Source organism: Urocitellus parryii, chromosome 8 (assembly GCF_045843805.1).
Source record: "Urocitellus parryii isolate mUroPar1 chromosome 8, mUroPar1.hap1, whole genome shotgun sequence".
NCBI lineage: Eukaryota > Metazoa > Chordata > Mammalia > Rodentia > Sciuridae > Urocitellus > Urocitellus parryii.
In genome coordinates, this window is record NC_135538.1 from 126,216,689 (window position 1) to 126,238,126 (window position 21,438).

Below are 21,438 nucleotides of genomic sequence, written 5' to 3' on the forward strand. Positions count from 1 at the left end.
GCTTCTCAGACAGCTCAAGCCCCCAGCCACCGCTGGTACAGAAGCGCCGCCTCCCTCCAGCTCAGCAAACTCCTGCCCAGACTTGGCCCCCGCCCTAGGTCCACCGCTGGGTTTGGTTTGGCCAAGGTCGTGGTTAAAGCCGCCACAGACACCACCTCCTCCCCAGAAGCTGCTCCGAAAGCTTTGGAGAGGGCCCTGAGGCTGCTCCGGCGCCAGAGCGCGGGGACCCACCTCCCCACCTCCCCACTACTCTAGCCTTCGCTGCCGCCGCCCGGGGCTCGGCTCTCCGCTCTGCCATTCCTTCCCAACACACTCTCCAAGTGACGTGGCAGGCCCCGCCTGCTGCCCCCTCCCACCCTACTCCCACATCACACCCCTCACCCAACCAAGGGCTGCAGGGAGGCTGGGCTCTGTGGAAATACACATACACTTGCCTCCCCAGTAATCTTCCCAGCGCTCTCTTGGCGCGCCTCTCGCTTTCACACAATCACCATTCATGGTCCCCCTAAACGGGAGCCAGTACCCTAGTACCACACCCCCTCAATTGCTGCAATCAGCTTTTCTCATATGGCTTTACCGAGTTGACCTGCGCAGTGTTCGATCAATAAGAAATCACACCTCACCTCCACCTCAACACACCCCTCCCACTTCTTGATACAGAGCAGTGTGCCTCCAGTCATCCAGACATCTAATTTAAAAAATTAAATCCTATGTTGTCTCTCTGTATTTACAAAGACCCATATGCTGGTTTCTCCAATATCCTACGGAGGAGGAGGGGGAGGAGGAGGAAGAGGAGGAAGAGGAGGAGGAGGAGGAGGAGGAGGAGGAGGAGGAAGAAGAGGAGGAGGAGGAAGAAGAAGAGGAAGAAAGAAGAGGAAGAAGAGGAGGAAGAGGAGGAAGAAGAAGAAGAAGAAAAAGAAAAAGAAGAAGAAGAAGAAGAAGAAGAAGAAGAAGAAGAAGAAGAAGAAGAAGAAGAAGAGGAGGAGGAGGAGGAGGAGGAGGAGGAGGAGGAGGAAAGAAGAGGAAGAAAGAAGAGGAAGAAAGAGGAAGAAAGAAGAGAAAGAAGAGGAAGAAGAGGAGGAAGAGGAGGAGGAAGAGGAGGAAGAAGAGGAAGAAGAGGAAGAAGAAAGAAAGAAAGACGGGGGTGGGGGGGGAAGAAAAAGAAAAAGGAAGTATTTTTGAAATGTCTTGAAACCTTCCAAATTAGATTGTATTCCAATGCAATTCCCCCAGGGAATATCTCTTTGAAAACCTGGGAAGGCGAGGCTGCAACTCTCCCAGGATGGCAAAGTGATAGTAGGAAGGGGTTGGGAAGCCTGCCAATGCCTTTCTCAGGTGGCCAGGGCAAAAGATGCAGGCTCAGCCATGGTTGTCCTCATGTATGTGCATCTAACAAGATAAAAAGACCTCCTCTCACCACCCCATGTATCACTTACTATGCTTATGTCCTCTCAACCAATATATGATATCCAATTTTACTCTGCAAGGACTGCCCCAGTATAGAAGACAGATGTAGAACACAGAATCTAAAAGCCAGATTTTCTTGCTTTGAGTCTTATGTGGTCTAATTACTGTATGTTCCTGTGTTAAAGAAGTTTCTTCTAATTCTCTGTGCCTTGGCTTCCTCATCTGTGAAACATATCCCATAGGTGGTTCTGATGGTTAATGGGTCAGTATATAAAACACTATCTAGAACATGATATTGTCATATAAACGTTAAGTATCACTATTATTATACCTTGGGAACTTACTCTAATTCTTTATGACACAACAGCCTATTTTTTCTGTCCCTTCTCATTCTTCACTGCCACCACCATTTCCTGCTGCTAGCTTTCCCCCTGATGCTGTTCAGTCCATGACAAACCTGGGGAGGTATGTTCCAGGCCAGGTAGACCATGTGTTTGTATTCATCCATCCAGATTTCAGCCACTCCCAGAGCATTGCGCTTCAAGAAAATGCTTATATCCCACGCGTAGGGCTTGTGGTATCTCTCTAGATGAGCCACCCGGGAGCAGGGTAAGATCTCAATCTTCCCTCCACACTGCCACACCTGCAAGAGAAGGAACAATCTCCTGCATAGACTGGGCCCTGCGGTCAATGAATTGCATGGCTTGATGACTCACAAGAAGGCCCCATTTGGGGACCATTTTTTAATAACTCTAAGTTTGGTCTTCCTACCCCAGACTTCTTATTCAAATTGTCCATCCTTAGGAGTCTATCAAACTGCTCCCCCTCTGTTGTCAAACAGTCCTGGAACTGAACTCCTACTTCCTTCACAAAGTCCTCCTGAAAGGACAAAAGAGGCTGCCTCTGCTCCCTTATCACCAAGGAAAGTGGCCAAGTCCTGAGAGGTACCATGCCCTCTCACTAGACTTAACTTCCCATGACCCTTCTCTGTCTGAAGCCAGACACAGGACAATAGGCAGACAGAAGCTGAGGTGGCTTCTATGATTCTTCCTCTTGGTGCTCACCCTTTACCTAATCCCCTCCCCTTGAGTGTGGCCTCCCTCCTTTTTCTTTCTTCCTTCCTTTTTAATTTTTATTTATTTATATACTATACCAGGAATTGAATTCAGGGAGCCACATTGAATTCACTGAGCCACATCCCCAGCTCTTTTTTTTTTTTTTTTTTTAATTTTGAGACAGGTTCTCACTAAGTTGCTTAGGGCTTCACTAACTTGCTGAGGCTGGCTTTGAACTTGAGATCCCCCTGTCTCAGCCTCCTGAGCTGCTAGGATTATAAGCATGCACCAACACACCCAGCCTTTTCCTGTCTGATAGAACATGGTAGGGGTTACAGGATGTAATTGATTATGTGTATTTGATTACATGACTTAAGACTGTAGCACCCATCTTGTTAGGATATGCTCTCTTTTTCATTGACTTTGAAGAAGCAAGCTGCCATTTTTTGAGCTATCATGTGGGAAGATACAGTTAACAAGAAACTAAGGATGGCTTCCAACTGGTAGCCAGTGTGAACTCTGAATGCTTCCTTAGTCTGTAAGACTTTAGGGAACCAGATGGAATCACAATCATGTGAGCTTGGAAGCAGATCCTTCTCTAGCCAAGTTTATATGAGAACCTAATCCTGGTGCACACCTTGAATGCATTCTTGAAGAGGGCCCAGCTAAGCTGTACCTACAAACCTGATTCCTAGAAATTGTGAGGAAAAGAATGCATCTTGCTTAAGACCCTAGATTTGGTCAATTCAGGTACTTCTTGACCAAAAGCTACCATGATGTATGCTCCAGTTCTAAATGTTTTTCTTTACTACCCTGATGAGTACAAACATGCTTATCAGAACATGCATTCTAATATTTAACTCAGAAAATATGATTTTCATTCCCATGGATAATAGAAATATCTATTCATATTGGATTGGTATCAGGTCTCCAGAATCTTCTCTTTGTAGTTGCCTAAGTGAGTTGCAGTTTCTGAGAGCTAATTGGCCCATCTGGTAGTGGTTAGTAACCTATTGTGGAGAGTGGTTAATGAGAATGGGAGCACAGTGACTGAGATCGGGGGTCTCTCATGACCTCATGGTTGTGGCGGGTCTGGTGCCTGGGAAAGTTTCTGTGCATGGACATAGGATGCCTAGCTGCTATGGTAAAGCCCTGCCTGAGGATGCTCCATGAAGGAGTCTTATGAGCTTCAACCTTGATCTAAGGCACATAACTCTCAGGTATAGAGGAACTCTCATGCTAGACAATCATAATGTTTCTCCAGCTCTGCTACTCCTGAGACTTCTTGCTTAACAGTAACTTTAATCAATAGACCTCCTTGAGTGCTACCAAAGTTCCTAACATTGCACATTGCAACTGTGGAAAAGCTGCATAAATGTTTTAGTTCTATAACTTTTCTGAGTACAAAGAATAATGCTTGCATAGTCTTTAACCTGATAATAAAACATATATAAATAAAGATTGCTGGTGTAACTCTTTAGATCTGCTTCTCCATCAGAGAGCAGCACTGCACCTGATCCCAGCTTTATCTTCAAAATCTGTGTGAGTCTTTTATTTTCTAATCCCCCAACGCCCCTCCCAGAGATGTGAGTTTGGCCATGCAGGATGCCATGACCTACCACACTTGTGCCAAAGGAGTCCCAGAGACAAGGCTGGGCACATTGGGCCCTGATGGTTTGATTAACTGACATTTCAAGACTGTCCACCTGAGGAGTCAGTTCCACTGTGAGACCTTCATTTTTTAAAATTCCTTTCTTTACTTCTTACTGCACAGATCCTCTTCCTAGCACCCCACACCCCAGGATAGTAAAGTGAAAAAAAGGCACGCTTTGATGTCACACTGATTTGTGCTCAAATCCTGATTCTGTCACTGCATGCCTAGCAGCTAGGCACAAAACACCCTCCCTCCATGAGCCTTGACTTACTCTTCTGCAAAAAGGGCACACCCACCCTTTGGGTTGTCAGGAGTCATCAACAACATAACAATTCCTTCACCTCAGCAGCCTCCAAGTTGCCCTGAAACACGTCTTTCCTCTATTATCTTCTTCATCAGTCCCCAAACTAATCATGTAGGGGTTCCATCCAGCTTGTTTTTCTTCCAGCCAAGTATTTAAAAATATAAATACAACTGTATTTCAATTTTCTAGTTGATGGAGGTTTCCAACCCACAGAAATTTAGGGGGAAATCTTAAATTCAAATTAAGGATTTCTATTTATGAAATAATGTTATTGATTATCCTTACCCAACAGTTTTCAAATTTTACCGTCCAATTTATTCTTACTTGGCAAATTTCATTCATATCTCTCTTGCTCGCTCGCTCTATCCAACCCCCCACTCACACACAGACTTGAGGCTTCTGCTTATAATAATAATAGACAGCCTCATGTCTCACACCATCCTAGTACTTTTTGTGAATTTAACTCTCACCATGCAGGTATTACTGTTAGCCTCATGTCAGTAACTTGTCCACACTTGCCAGTTAATATGACAGAACTGGATTCTGAACTCAGGCAATTCCCATGTTAATCTCTGGCACAGTGCCTACATATAGGTTTTCAACCCATACTAGCTGTCCTTTTTTACCCATCATCTCTGTTTACACACACCCACGAGCACCACCATGGCCATGGCCACTAGAGGTCAGGAAAAAGCACTTCATGAGCTCTAACGTTTTGTAATATCTGTGATTAGAGAAAGAACCTAACAAGTGCTTAGAAGAAAATGCTTAGCATCAATAACCATCAGGGAAATGCAAATCAAAACATAAGGAGACATCACCTCTCCTCACTTAGAATACTTATTATCAAAAAGACAAAGGATTTCTCTGATAAGGATTGAAAGAAGGGAAACTTTAACACACTTGGTAGGATGTAAATTAATAAAGTCCTTAAAGTTTCCTCAAAAAGTTAAAATAGAACTACCATGTGATCCAACAATCCCGCTACTGGGTGTATATCCACAGGAAATAAAATCATGATATCAGAGAGATACCTGTACTTCTGTGTTTATTGTAGCATTGTTCACAATAGCTAAGAAATGGAATTCACCAAGGTGTCTCTCATTGGATGAGTGGATGAAAGAAAATGGGGTACATATACACAATGAAATACTATTCATACATAAAGAAGGACGAAATCCTTTTAATTGTGGTAACATGAATGAACCTGGAGGACATGATTTTAAATAAAACAAGCCAGGCACAGAAGGTCAATAGAAATTTGTAGAGGTGGAGGGGAGATTTATTGTTCGCAGAGGAAACACAGCTTACTCATGTGCAATCTTTAAAAAAAAGTCGTTATCATAGAACTTCAGAGTATCTTGGCGGTTACCAGAAACTGAGTGGAGTAGGGGAGGAAATAGGGAGATGTTGGTCAATGGGCCCACATTACTGCTGCACAGAAGCCTGAGGTCTGGTGTTCTGTGGCACATTAGGATGCACGTGGCTAAGAGTAATGCATTACATAACCCAACAACTAGAAAGAGGATTTTGAATGTCCTCACCATAAATGATAAAAATTAAAGATGACAGAGACTGGGAGATGGCAGAAGAGAGTGAGGCCACACGTCCTCAACAACACAGAAAGGAGGCAGCCAAGGAAAAGCAGAATTGAGAGGTATGACAAAATAAATGCTCTGAGATGCAGTTTTACAAAGTCTGAAACCTGGAGGGACTGGAAGATCCGTCACCAGAGTATAATACAGAGTGCCCTAACCCCAAACCCGAAGCTGGGGGGTGGTCAACAGAGAGAAAGGGGGGGAGCAGAAAAATTCCTCAGCTCAGCCACTTAAAAGCATTTTGAAAGACAGATAAAATTTAAAGAGCCACCATAACAGAAGGATCCTTAAAATAGCATTAAGAGCATAAAACCAAATTGTGAAAAGCAAACAAGCCGAGGTCCACAGCCATCTTGTGGAGTCCTCTACCACAGTGGAGTCACTCTCTTAAATACACACAGCATCTTCCCATGCCAAGACAGCTGCAAATTAAACCAGGAGGAAGTCCCCTGGATTCTGAACTCAGGCAACTTAGAAAGAACTTCTAGAAGATCCAGCTAGAAAGAACTTCTAGAAGGATCACTACTGGAGGTAGCACTCTGAAGCCTTCTGTTCCTTCCACTCCCTGTAAACAAGCAGACCGGATTGAGCTCCTGAAGCCCTGTGCCAGGGAAGTGCACCTAACCCTGTGCAGCCCCTGTGACCCAGACAAGGGTGGAAAGCTCTGCCCAGTACCCACTCCATCAACTCAGACAGAGTCAGCTATAAAGTAGCTTTGGTCCTAAGCAGAGGAAAGCCAATTCACCAAGCGCTAACCACTGACACTGTGGGGAGGCACCCTGGGAAGCCTAAAGACAGCCTCTGGGATTGCAGGGCCCCACCAGAGGGAAGCTGCCTGAATATCAGTGACACTGCGATCAGCAGAGTCTACACAGCAGAAAGGGGCGAATCCCAACATTACCCAGTACACAGCCTGACCTGTTATCACAACTGGCAAGTGACAGGGTGCTGTCTCCATACTTGTGGGACCTTGCATCAGGCTTAGAAACATCATTCACAACCTGGGACAGTGGGAACTAGAATACAAGTGAATCATCTGAGGCTCTTCACTACAGTACCTCAGAGAGTGGCTTCAGCCAGGGAATACATCGTACCATAGGACACCACCAAAAATGTACAACCAGAGTTCCTGTGCTCACAGGCAGCCACCATGATTTTCACTACTTTAAGAGTATCCCTGTTGAGATAAAATCACAGGGACAATCCAAAGCCTGCATCCTTGAGTCCTGCACACAATAGAAAAAAAAAAAAACAAACAAACAAACAAGCCACAACACTGTACCCCCTGAATGGTCAGCTAGAGGCCCTTGAGCTGACAAACTAGAAGCTCCAGGCAGAAGGTACATAGCAACTAGTGAATTGTCTCCTGTACCTCTGCAACTTAGGAGAGATCCACAGCCAAAGATTGATGAACATCTGCTAAACTTCCAAACCCCAATGAAATACAAACCAAGATTCAACAAGAATGTTCTTCACCTTGACATGGTATACTACAAACAATTCTAATGTCAACTTGGCAAACCAAATACAAAAACACATTAAAATGATAGGGCACCATGATCAAGTGGGTTTCATTCCAAGCATGCAAGGTTGGTTCAACATATAGAAATAATAAATGTAGTTCACCACATAAAGAGAATTAAGTACAAGAATCATATGATTATCTCAATAGATGCATACAAAGCATTTGACAAAGTACAGCACTCATTTATGTTTAAAAATACTAGAAAAACTAGGGATTGAAGGAACTTACCTCAACATTATAAAGGCTATATATTACAAATTCAAGGCCAACATTATCCTAAATGGACAAAAACTAAAGTATTTCCTCTAAAAAATAGGAACAAGACAAGGATTTCCACTTTTCACCAATACTATTCAACATAGTCCTTGAAACTCTAGCCAGAACAATCAGGCAAGAGAAGGAAATTTAAAGGATATGAATAGGAGAAGAAGAGTTCAAATTATCTCTTTGCTGATGACATGATCCTATATTTAGAAGATCCAAAAAACTCCACCAGGAGATTTCTAGAACTCATAAATGAATTCAGCAAAGTCGCAGGATATAAGGTCAACAACCATAAATCAATCATTTTCTTATACTCCAATAATGGATTTGCTGAAAAAGAAATTAGAAAAACTATCTCACTCACAATAGCCTAAAAAACTAAAACACTTGAGAATCAAGCTAACAAAGGAGTTGAAGGATCTGTACAATGAAAACTACAGAAGAAGAAGGAAATTGAAGTACTTAGAAGACGGAAACATCTCCCATGTTCTTGGGTAGGCAGAGTTAATGTTATCAAAATGGCCATACTATCAAAAGCACTATACAGACTCAGTTCCATTCCCCTCAAAATTTCAATGACACTCATAACAGAACCAGGGAAAAGCAGTTATGAAATTCATTTGGAAAAATAAGAGACCCATAATAGCTAAAGCAATCCTCAGCCAGAAAAGTGAAACAGGAAGCATCAACATACCATACAGAGATTAGTAACAAAAACAACATGGTACTGGCACCAAAACCAGCATGAAGACCAATGGAACAGAATGGAAGACACAGAAACAAACTCACACACAGTTATCTCATACTATACAAAGGTTTCAAAAACTTATGTTGGAGAAAAGATAGCCTTTTTAAACCAATGGGTGCTGTGAAAACTAGAAATCCATATGTAGCAGAATGAAATTTAAACCCTCTCTCTCACCCTACACAAAACTCAACTCAAAGCGGATCAAAAGAATTAGACTTAGGAATTAGACCAGAAACCCTGCAACTGCTAGGAGAAAATGTAGGCCCAACACTCCAACATATCAGCACAGGAACCAAATTTCTCAGCAAGATTCCTAAAGTGCAAGAAGCAAAATTAAAAAAAAAAATAAGTGGAATGGCATCAGATTAAAAAGCTTCTGCACAGCAAAGGGAATAATCAAGAGCATGAAGAGAGAACCAACTGAATGGGAGAAAATCTTTGCCACCTGCTCCTCAGATAGGGTATTAATATCCAGGATACACAAAGAACTCAAAAAACTTTAACACCAAAAAATAAATAACCCAATAAATAAATGGGCAAAGGAAATAAACATATATTTCTCCAAAAGATAAATTCATATGATAAACAAATGTATGAAAAAAATAGTCAACATCTCTAGCAAGTAGGGAAATTTAAATTAATACTACACGGAGATTTCATCTAACTCCAGTCAGAATGGCAATTATTAAGAATACAAGCAATAATAAGTGTGAGGAGAGAGGTACAATCATACATTATTGGTGGGATAATAATGGGACTGCAAGTTAGTACAACCACTCTGGAAAGCAGTATGCAGATTCCTCAAAAAACTAGAGATGGAACCACAATATGCCCCAGATATGCTACTCCTTAGTACATACCCAAAAGATTTAAAATCAGCATTCTACAGTGATGAAGCCACATCAATGTTTATAGCAATACAATTCACAATAGCCAAGCTATGGAGCCAACACAGGTGCCCTTCTACAGATAAATGGATAAAGAAAATATAGTATATAGACCATGGAGTATTTTCATCCATAAAGAAGAAATGACTTTATGGCATTTTCAAGTAAAAAGAGGGAGCTGGAGACTATCATGCTAAGTGAACTAAGCCAGTGCCAAAAAGCCAAAGTTCAGATGTTTTCTCTGACATGCAGAAGCCAATCCAAAATGGGGAGAGGTGGGGAGGCGTAAAAAAAAAAAATCAGTGGATTAGACAAAGGGGAATGAAGGGAAGAGGGATGGAATAAAGATAGTGGAATGAGTGTGAACTAACTTTCATATATATATATATATATATATATATATATATATATATATATATATAGTACACCACAGTGAATCAATCTCACCATCAGGTACATCCACAAGACACTAATTTAAAAATTTCTATAAGTAAATAACAGAAAAATCAGTAGAGATAAGGGAACATGGGGAGGGAGAATAGGAGGGAAGGGGGAAACTAGGGATTGAATTAGAGTAAATTATATTCCATGCTTTTATAATTGTGTCAACATGAATCCTATCACTATGTATAACTTAAAAGAATCAATAAAAAAATTTTAAAAATCTTAAATAAAAATATGTACAATAAAAAATATAATGGATATTCCAACTACCCTGATGTGATCATTACATAATTTATATCTGAATTAAAACATCATATTGGACTCCATGAATATGTATAATTATTATGTATTCATTAACAAAGTAAAAAATAAAGGCAAAAAATGAGTTAAACATGGAAACAAAACAAAAATTAACCACACGATAGGCAAATAAGCTTGATGCAGTGGTGCATGCCTGTAATCCTAGTGACTCTGGAGGCTGAGACAGGAGGATCACAAGTTGGAAGTCAGCCTCAATAATATAGCAAGACCCTGTTGAAACCAGAGTTTGAGACACAGCTCAATTCTCTGCTTCAGTTGAGAGGTGGGACCAGTGTAAGTTGCAGGCCAACTGCAGCCTAGAAAGCCCGTTTTGTGTTAGCAGCCTAATGGTAGCCCCCCTCTTGGTGTTGCAGCCAACAAAGCTGAATTCTTCTCCACTACTATCAAGTGGTGTGTCGCAGCTCTACATGGTGGATTATCCTCTCCAGTGTTGCAACAGAACTCAGAAGCTCATCCCCACACTTTCCCAGATTCTTATCTCACAAATCAGAAGAATAAAATTTACAGAACAACAGAAAGCAAGAGTGAAAGGAGTAGGATTTATTCAAGTGTGAAGACAACTCTCACAGGGACAAGAGAGACCCCAATAGGGGGTGTCTCCTGAATGTGCTAGTCAAGGGGTTTGTACAGCACTTAGTACTTGGGTCAATGCTGATGGTCTAAACTTAGCTAATTAGGGTTTGGAAAAGTACCAACACGTTTGGTCAAGATTTATGTTAACCAGAATTTGGAAAAATACCAACACTATTGGTGAGCCCTGCAATCCCATTCAGGTCTGCCCCACTTCCATTTTCCCACCAGGAGATTGAGTTGTTGGATGGTGAATGCTGGGGGGTCCCAGCTGTGGTGTTGTGAGTAGTTGGCATCTTCATAGGGCTGTGGTGACAGGTGGGTTCATCCTGGCTCCCCTTAGCCCTGGCCACACCACAGGCCCAAGCTGGCCTGTGGACTCCATGTGGTTGCAGCCTTTGCTTGCTGCCCACTCTCCAGCCTGCCCAGGCAGCCACTTCATGGCTTGGGGACAAGAACTTGGCTTCACTTATCAAACATAAAAATTAAAAAATACTAGATATGTAGTCTAGTGATAAAGCATCCTTAAGTTCAATTCCCAGTACCTAAATAAATAAATAAGTACATAGACAAATAGTCACACACATAGAAACCAAGGAACCCAGATATAAGTGGAATTGTTTTATCCAATAAAAGGAAAGAGTGATCCTTCTCTTGATAATATCTATGTTTTCATCAAAATTTATTTTTAAAAGCCAAGTGTTAAAAGAAATAGGATTTCTTATAGAAACTGAAATGTCAGAGTTCTACATGTGGGGGTGGGAGAATGGAAACAGAGCCAGTATTACAAACAGAAATAATGAATGTTTCCAGTCTCCAGCCAAATTCATCCATCCAAAGCTTTGGTAGGTAGGAAATACCTGGTCACAATGGAATTGGGGTCATCTTTAGGGCTTTGCTAATTATGTTTGCAAAAATTATTTTTCATTTGTATTTTTTTGCATTACATTTTAATTGTTGAGATCTATTCCTATATCTATAGCTATAGAGAGAATAACTAGGCATGTGACCAACTAGCTGGTCCACATTTCCCAGAGTCCTTTGCACACATGACTAGGTAGCAGCCAATGGAATGAGAGGAAGCAATATATCCAATGTTCAGACACCACCCTCAAAAGAAAGAGCATTCTCTCTCTTTATGTCCTTTCCCTATTGTGCAGAATACAGAGGTGGTGTTGAGTGTGTCAAAATAGAAGGCTCTTGTCCCTGGAGCTGCCACATCAGTCCTAAATTGCTTATGTTCAAAGAGTTACAAGAAAGAAAATTGATTTCTGTCTTATTTAAGTCTTTGTCATTTTGGCCTCCATCACAGAAGCTGAATGACATTCTAGTTAATATCTTTGCAAAACCATTGTAAACTCATTATTACATTTTAATTGCACCAGCATTCTTAGGAGGTATATTTTACAAGAATGCTTCTCTTCATTTCATAAATGGGAAAACTGATCAAGACCCCCAAACAAAAATATTAACTTTTTATGCCAAAGCAATTGTGGATTAAGGTAAGACCCAGACTAGATTCAAAGTTCATTTGCTAACATAAATATGGGATCCTGAATCAGTCCTAGTTGGGCCTAACATCTGTCTGTGGTCATCCATTTCAATTAGAAAGAAATTAAAGCAGGTGAAACTGAATAAATTGTAAACAGGAAATTATCTTGTTCCTCCAAATACAGCAATGGACCAGAGACCATCTGGTCTAAGGTACAGAATTTCAGTGGGGAGGAGAGAAAAAAAAAGTCATTTTCTAGAAGTTCAGTCCATAATGATATGACAGAGCCAGGATTAGAAGCTAATCCAGCATTTTTTTTACAATGCTACCCCAACATTCTTCTTATTATTATTTTTATCACCAACCATTTGTTGAGTTTATAGTATGTGTCACTCCCCACTTTAGGTATTTGACAGAGCAGGTGTGACATAGAGACCTTCATGTTGTTCAACAAATCCAAGGTCAGGACCTTCTAACAAGGCCCTGTAGACTGTACAGAAGAGGTAAAAAGGATACTGTGGTGGGACTATACTTATGCACAAAACCTGCTCTAAATAAATTGTGATGTGTTGAATTTATTGGCTTCAACCCTTAGTGCTACTTCGAGCTTGGCCCTGTGACTTACTTGGAAAGAGCCACATGGTTCCACCTGCCCGCTAGTGTGCCATGAGGACAGCTTTCTTTCCCCACATAGCTGCTATTCCATCAGCTGAGCTACAGAATAAACTTCTGTGGAACACAGTCAGTTCCACCCAAGCCCAGCAGAACAGGCAGATCTGTGAGAATCAATAATTATTGCTTTAAATCACCAAGTTTGGGATAGTTTGTTATACAGCATTTTTGGCAATAGCTAACGGATACACTGATGTAATATGAACCTGCATTTGGAATTCCTCTGGTTGTTTTGGTTTGCACCTTGAATTCCTTTATAGATCCCCAAATTCAGGTTGTATATCTAACCTAAATAAGTAGGGAAAGTTTTCAGGAGCTGGCAGGAGGAAACACTGCTGAGGGGTGAAGCTAGGATCACTGCAGACACAGAGAAACTGGGAAGAACTCGTGCTGAACTGAGGATGCCAATGCTGTACCCATTCCTGGATATTTCTCCTAGATTATACAACACCTCAGCACAGGCACAGGTCATAATGTCCACTGTTCCACTTGCCCATGCAGAAGCAAGCAGGCTGTCCACTCAACCACTTTCCCTAGTCCCTCTACCCACTCCAGTTTTCTCGGTCTTTGGACTCCTCAAAGTTATTTTATCCAGGAGATGCCTGTAAATACCTAGAGTCCTCAGGGAAAAAAAGGAACAACATGTGCTTAACCTTAGCTCTACCCCTTCCAACTATACCTCCCAGATTATATAGGCCAATACCAGAAAGCTGCACTACGCCTAGATTCTTGACTGGCTCTCTATGGCCTGGTGACCTGGAAACATAAGAATGTGTCTACCTCTTAAGCCAATAACATTCAGCCTTGCCTAGGATTCCAGAGATCTTGCTACCTTCCTATTGTTTCCATATTATGGTTTGGATTTTTTATTAATTCATTACAATTATACACAATAATGGGTTTCATTGTGACATATTCATATATACATCTAACATAATTTGCTCTATTTCATTACCCATTTTCCCTCTCCTCTGCCCTCCCCCAATCATAAGTGTCCCCCCAAAATCATGTTGTGGCTCTTCAGAGAGGTGATAGAACTGTTAAAGGGTGGAGTTGAGTAGGAGGAAATTAGGTCTTTGTGAGTGTGCCCTTGAAAGGGATGGTGGGACCCTGCCACTTTCTCTGTCTTTGCTTCCAGGGTTCCATGAGGTGAGAGGTTTTCTCCACCATGTGCTCCATACCATGACCTGATGTTCTACTGCCTTGCCCTAGGCCCAAAGGCAACAGGGTCAAGCAACCATGGACTGAAACTGTAAGCCAAAATAAACACGTCCTCTTTTCAAGTTGTTTACCTCAACTATTTTGTCACAGCAATGGAAAGCTGACTAACACATTCCTCTTTGGCATTGTGCCATAAAGAGAAGGGAAATGTACACACCCTCAGGCTAAGTTCCACGTTCTCTCCTCCATAGACCAGCATCCCACTATCCAGAGCCCCAATCTCTCCCAAGAACAGTCTGTTGGCAGCCAGGATGCCCATGATGGAAGGACTCCTGTAGAACACACAGCAAGAGAATCACTAATCGCTCTACAAGGAATAGGTCAGGATGTAGGTAAGAGGTAGGAAGCCCAATGATGGTTTTGTCTTCAGAACTCTACCTAAGCCTCCCCTTATCCTGAAGCCTGCCTGAAATCCTCAGACTAGACTAAGTGCATGGAAGTTTCCCCCAGCCACTGTGCTATCAAAACACTTCTCAAATTACATTAAAATTACAGCTTTTTCATCTTGATATTCCTACCTCATAGTTGATAGTGCTTGAAGTGGACCAACTGTTTTCTAAAACATTAAATAATTGGCTTGATTCTTATGTGAAAGCCCTAAATAGCCAAAAATGTCTATGCATTCTCACCTGGAGTCAGCTCATCATGTTTTTCTCCCTCTCTCTTTTATCCCTTATCCTTCACCCCAGACCCTCCACTCTTCCATTCCACTTCCATTACTAGCACCAAAACAAAAAAAAAACAAAAAAAACACCATTCACTACTGCCTTCCCATGTTCTCATCAAATCCCCTGAGCCTACTCAGACTTACTTCACTGGAGCAGTGACATCATTCAGATCAATCCAGGTTTGTGGCAGTGCATCATACCGGCACCATAGTTCCCAGTTAAACCCATGCACTGCCAGTCCATACTTTTCCAGTTGTAAAGTATCAAAACAAATTTTGTCAAACACAAGAGACACAATCACGGTCTTCCTGAATCCTAGCCAAGATGGGCTCTGCCCTAGAAGAAGAATTTATAATCAGCCAGCCTGGATGTGAGGGCAAGCAGCAAGAGTGAGCTGACAAACCTGCTCACACATTGCCCTGACACTGTCTTCTCATTTAGACTGAGCTGGCTGACAGTAGGACTCTCTTGAGTCCTGAGAATTTCTGCAGATTTCAAGGTATCCAGGCCTACTAACTGCTGACCCATGTCAAGAGAAGATTTGAAATTGGTACCTCAATATCACCCCCAGGTCATTGTGAACCCGGACTATCAGTATTCTGCCAGAATTTACATGATTTCATAGGTCTCACTGTGTCCAAAATGCTATTTCCTGTGTGACTGTGATTCTCCATGTAATCTTTTTTTTTGGGGGGGGGAGGTAACCAGGGATCGAAATCAAGAATGCATAACCACTGAGCACATCCCCAGCCCTTTTTATTTTTTATTTTGAGACGGGGTCTTGCTAAGTTGCTTAGGATCTTGCTAAGTTATGGCTGGCTTTAAACTCATGATCCTCCTGCCTCCAGAGGCATGAGCCACTGCACGGGGCTCTATATAATCTTTATATCTTATACTTTAAGGGCTGGGAAAAGTTATTTGATTTCCATCATAGCTTTCCATACTTCTGGTCCATTTTTTTTTCTTTAACAGAGCATCACATTTTTTAGCCAACCAGAATTCCTGAGTCTTTGGAGCATCCCTTTTTTTTCAAATTCTTTTTTTAATTGCTTTTATTTTTTAATTACATGACAGCAGAATGCATCACAACTCTTATTACACATATAGAGCATAATTTTTCATATCTCTGTTTGTATATAAAGTATATTCACACCAATTCATCTCTTCATACATGTACTTTGGATAATGATGTCCATCACATTCCACCATCATTACTAACCCCCTGCCCCCTCCCTTCCCCTCCCACCCCTCTGCCCCATTAGAGTTCATCTATTCCTCCCATGGAGCATCCCTTTGTTTAAAGACTGGTATTGACTTTCCTATTTTTACAATATCCTGTCTTATATTCTGAACATGTGTGATGTCTCACTCCTGGAACCTTACCACCCAATGTTCACTTCAATATGAGCATCCAAGATGGCACCCACATCAGCAGTGGCAGCTGCCCAGCCCGTGTTGTGTGCTTGAGCAAGACTTCTTCTCTCACTATGCCGTATCATTTTCAACAATCCAGGATTCTTCTGGTTGTAAAGCTTAATCTTCTCATTCAAGGATACCTTTAATTCTTCTGCCAACCAAACATACACCCACAGAAACACTGAGTGCAATAATCAATGTGGTACAGAAATTTGATACTATTTTATAATAGTGGTTGGATTACCATTGTAGGATAAGCAATTCTTCAACCTTGACCTATACCATAGGTAATGTTTTCCTGCACATCATTCTTTTCTTTCTTCCATTTTAATCTTATTATTCTTAATTTCCTTTACCTCACAATTAATTGACAAGCCTACTTAGTAGGCACCAGCCACTGTTAGAAGTGCATTTTATACATTGAGAAATTCTTATGAGGATGGTAGGAGAGACCTGGCCTTATGAAATTGGAGATGGTGATGGACAATTTTGCAGAGATAGACTGGAACATCTTCTTCACAGCTAAACTCACAGGACTTTCTGAAAAACCCATAAACAACTGAGACTGATTTGTTTTGCATATTCCTGGTTGGCCTGCTGAAGGACTAACTGGGACAGAATGTGTAGACTAATCTTTTGCCAACTTCTTGCTAAAGAGTTTACTCCCCAAATTATGCAAACAAGATTCACTATTCCCAGACTGTTTATAAGTTTTTTCTTCCCTCCCCTCCTTCCTTTTTATAAAGCCTGTCTGTGTCTTTATTCTTTGACTCAGCCTAACAGCTGCTTTCTTTACATGTATGAAAACAACTTGCATGCAAATCACTAAGCCATGTGGAAAACACCTAACCAAATGTCTCTGAGGTATTCACTGATGTTAACTCACTTAATTCTCAAAGAATTCTATAAGATAGGCACTAGATTACAGATTAAGGAAATGAGAAAAAGAAAGGGTCACACTTCAGTAAGTGGCATGCCTTGGCTATGAACCCATGCTTTCTTTAACCACCACGTCACACCATCTCAAGGACTGTGAGCACCTGGTGGATTTATCAAGTCCTCTCCCCATCTCCTCTCCCCCACAGCCCAGGAATGAGATTATTGCTGGTTGTTTTCTCAAAAGATGAATATACTTATGAGGCCTGGCATGAGCAGGACCTGGGATCAATATATACCTGAATATGACACTAGAATTTGTCCCATTTTAGAACTCTCTCAGTTACACTCAAAATTAATTGATTGAATTATTGAAGGTGTAAAAAAAAGAGCCAATGAGTCTAAGTCCTCACCTGGAGGTATCCTTCCACAGGTGTGACTTGCCTTACCAATTCAGATGGGACTTCTTGCAATCTCTTACAGCTTCCTGTGGGTGTCAAACTCTAGTTGGATCACTATCGGATTCCATGCCACTTCCTATTTGGGGATGGTTTCTTCAACTTGGAAATAGCAGGTAATCTATCAAGACCTTTCCAACTCCAAAACTCTAATGAGCCACAGATTCTGAGTCAACCTCTCAGAAGAGCAAATTTGAAATGAGTAGCTAAGTATCACCCCCCCCCAGGCCATTGTGAACCAAGATGATTAGATTCTTCCAGAATTTAAGTGATCTCTTGGGTATTCCAGTTTCCAAAATGGTATCTTTTTCCTGTGTGATTCTCCACATTCTCTATATAATAATCTTTATATATTGCATATAGTCCAGCATGAGAATTGAAGATTTATTCCAGGGTGCTTTTGGCTTCTGTGTCTTTGCTCACACCATTCTTTTCTCTGACTACCTATCCCCTCCTCATCCTAGCCCCTGAGTCATTCTTACTTTCTCTGCATTTTCAAAACCTAACAAGTTTTCAAATCCCAGTGTAAGCTCCACTCCTCAGGAAAGCCTCCCTACATGACCCCACCTCCCTCTCTGGGCTTCCTCAAACTGACTGATAGTTCACTTAATTTGACAGCATTCTTCATACATTGAGGTACCCTTCCACAGATGTGCCTTTCCTGGCCAATTAAGATGGGAACATCTTGAAATTTCTGACAGCTTCTTCCATACATAGTGCTTAGCACATGGTAGAAACACAATAGCTGTTGATTGGAGAATTTGTCTAAAATTTGGAGAAAATTCAGGATTGTGCCTACATTGATATAATTTCCAAAAACTCTTAGATTAGCTCTGATGACACTTAAGGCATTTAATTGATGCAAATAAAGTTCCACATCTAGAGAAAAAAAAGAAGGAAGGAAGAAAGGAAGGAAGGAAGGAAGGAAGGAAGGAAGGAAGGAAGGAAGGAAGGAAGGAAGGAAGGAAGGAAGGAACTTCTAATACTGTGAGCCTGTTCTGAGCACTTTACATATATTATTTAGTCCCCCACGTGGTCCTAGAAGGTAGACACCATTTATTTCCCCAATGTTACAGATGTGGAATCTGAGGTGTGAAGTATTTGAGTGACTTGTTTCCAAATTCACATGGATAGTAAATTTCCCTGTATCATGCACAGTAGAGACTTCCTATTATTTTTCTCAGCAGATTTCTAGAATATGCTCACTGAATGTCAGTGTAGCTGGTATTTCCATGGTTAATGAGAAGTTAACGCCTGTTTCATTGACCAGTCAAGGAATGACTAACAGCTCCTCTTTCTGTGCCATTTCAAACAAATTATCTTTATGAAAAACAAAAATGGTTCCAAACCCAAGTCTAGAAGGATGGATTATTACGGTAATGTATCTTAGAACATTGGGACCTTTGTTTGACTTGTCGTTAAATGTGTCTGCCCTATGTTGATAATAGTGTATAATCCATTTTATTGTTTCATAGGAAAAAGTCTTGAATGAAGTCTTAGCCACTCCCTATGGAGCATGGGATTATGTAACCAAAAAAAAAAAAAAAGTTTTAGTGGTCTTCTAGCTTAATGCTTGCATTTGCCCCATGACAAAGCAGAGTCCCAGAGGTAAAAGGACTTAGCTAAAATCATCTCAGGCTGCAAAACACTTCAGCTGTCTTCAGCTATCATGGACAAATAACTGAAGATCCTACTTTTCCTTAGAAAGTCAGGTGAACAACTTGGTATCAGGCGTCACATCTGGAAATGAATGAAACCAGTCATGCTGTTTTCTTTGGTTTTCAGTGGAATTTTGCTCTAGAAAATGTACCTTTTTATATCTTATTTAGTTACATTGGAATGACAAGAGCAGGAGGCATATAATGGAAGAAAATAAATATTTTTCAGTGTCTGGAAACCCAAAAGAGAAAGTTTTAAGTTGTCATTTTGTGTGTGTCTCTCTCCTCAGGGAAATCTTGAAGCAACAATAACCCACCTGTACTTAAAGATGCCCAGGAAAGAGCCAAATCCTTCCTCTGAAGGGCCACTACTACAGAGCCTACACAGTTAGAAAATCCATCCTTATCACTAGCCCAACTTTACAACTTAATTCTAATTTGTTTTATTTGGTGCCCAAAATTAATAAAACTAGAGCTAACTGGACATAATCAATGTATTATATCAGTGAAAATAGTGGTTAGAACCAGGGCTCTGAACTCAAGTTTATGGTCAAAATTTAATTCTATCACCAGCTATGCGATGTTTAGCAAGCTCTTTGATTAGTCTGCACCATAATTTTTTACATCCATGTAAATGGTAAAATACAAAAGTGGTTCCTTCCTCGTATTGTTATTATCATGATTAAAACTGTTAACACACATAAAGTGTTTGGAACAAATAATGTTAGCTGCTCTAATTATCTCATTTAATTATCACTCTAATTCATGATATTTTTTATCAACATCCATGTTTCCATGTAAGGAAACCAGAGCATGGAGAAGTTCAGTTACCTGAGGACATAGTGCTCAGAAGGAAGGAGCAGGGACTATGAATTTAGAAGCAAGGATTCAGCAAGGTTCACTATCTGCCACTTCCCCACACGTCCTCCTTGACTGAGCTAGACCTCAGGAGATTCATCCTGTGAACAAGAATCGTTGCCACTACAGAGAGGTTTCAGCACCCAATGCTCTTTTACTCCAGACTTCATCACCAGTAGAGATTAGATTGATATCTTTTCTTTTTAAGGTAGCTCTGAATCCCTTCCTGGTGTCTGAGGTATTTTTGAGACCCCCACCCTCCTCACATCATCAAGTCCCCTTCATGGTGCACAGAAAGGGCACAGATGGCTTTGGAGTCACACAGTCCCAGGACTGACCCCAGTTCCATACTGACTTTCCATGCAATTTTGGCACACTACATGATCTTTCTGTGTCTTAGTGGTCTCATCTATGCAACTGAGAAAATGATCTTCTTGTGGCTTTATGAAAATTAAACATGGTAGCCCAAATAGCTCCTCAATAAATTTTCCTTTTCTTTTCCCTACATGAGAAGCCCAAGGTATCCCAAACCTTTAGCTACAACCCCTTTCCAGCCAAGCACAGATGACAAATGGTAATTCTTATGATTATTCCTTGCTCAAGTTGCTCACCATTTGAGCTGAAATCATCCACCAAGATGATCTCTTTCAGCAACCAAGGTGGGGTCCGGCTGATGACACTGGTGATGGCCCATTGTATAATGGACAGAGATTCATCCATGAATATGAGGATGACACCAAGGGATGGGAGTAGGGAAGGGTATGACTTCTGAACACACCTATAAGAAACCATTTTGATAACCATGTTATTGATACTCAATTTTCCCTTTTACTACCTATGATTTTTATATCAACCCATCAAACCCCCAACTCATTAGAGAGGGAAACAATTGTTTATCACATTAGCAAGGAGATTTTATATTTACTTATCCAAAATTATTCTGCAGCATGGATAAAATCCATTGTGTGTGTGTGTGTGTGTGTTACTGGGGATTGAACCTCTAGCCCTGAGCTGTGTTTCAGCCCTGTTCATTTTTGTTTTGTTTTGTTTTTGTGGTGCTAGGGATTGAACCCATGGCCTTGTGCATGTGAGGCAAGCACTCTACCAGCTAAGCTATATCCCCAGCCCTCGTTCATTTTTTTTTATTTTGAGATGGTCCAATACTTTTTTAATCAGTCTTCAGTTGACATTTCTACTCAAATACTCAATATGTCCCCAAAGGAATTCCCATTCCTCTCCCATGCCCAAGTAAGCTTCCATGTCAGCAGCCTTCTTTCTGTCATTGTCACCACCCTTTCCCCATGTTCTCAGACCTCTAATCACCTTTAACACAACCCTCTAC

General features: G+C 41.1%; 1 pseudogene; it reads right to left on the reverse strand.

The window, feature by feature from the left end:
- Positions 1 to 1,801: 1,801 nt before the first annotated feature.
- LOC144256489 (putative polypeptide N-acetylgalactosaminyltransferase 8) lies at positions 1,802 to 20,888 on the reverse strand (annotated as a pseudogene).
- Between the last annotated feature and the right edge of the window lie 550 nt (positions 20,889 to 21,438).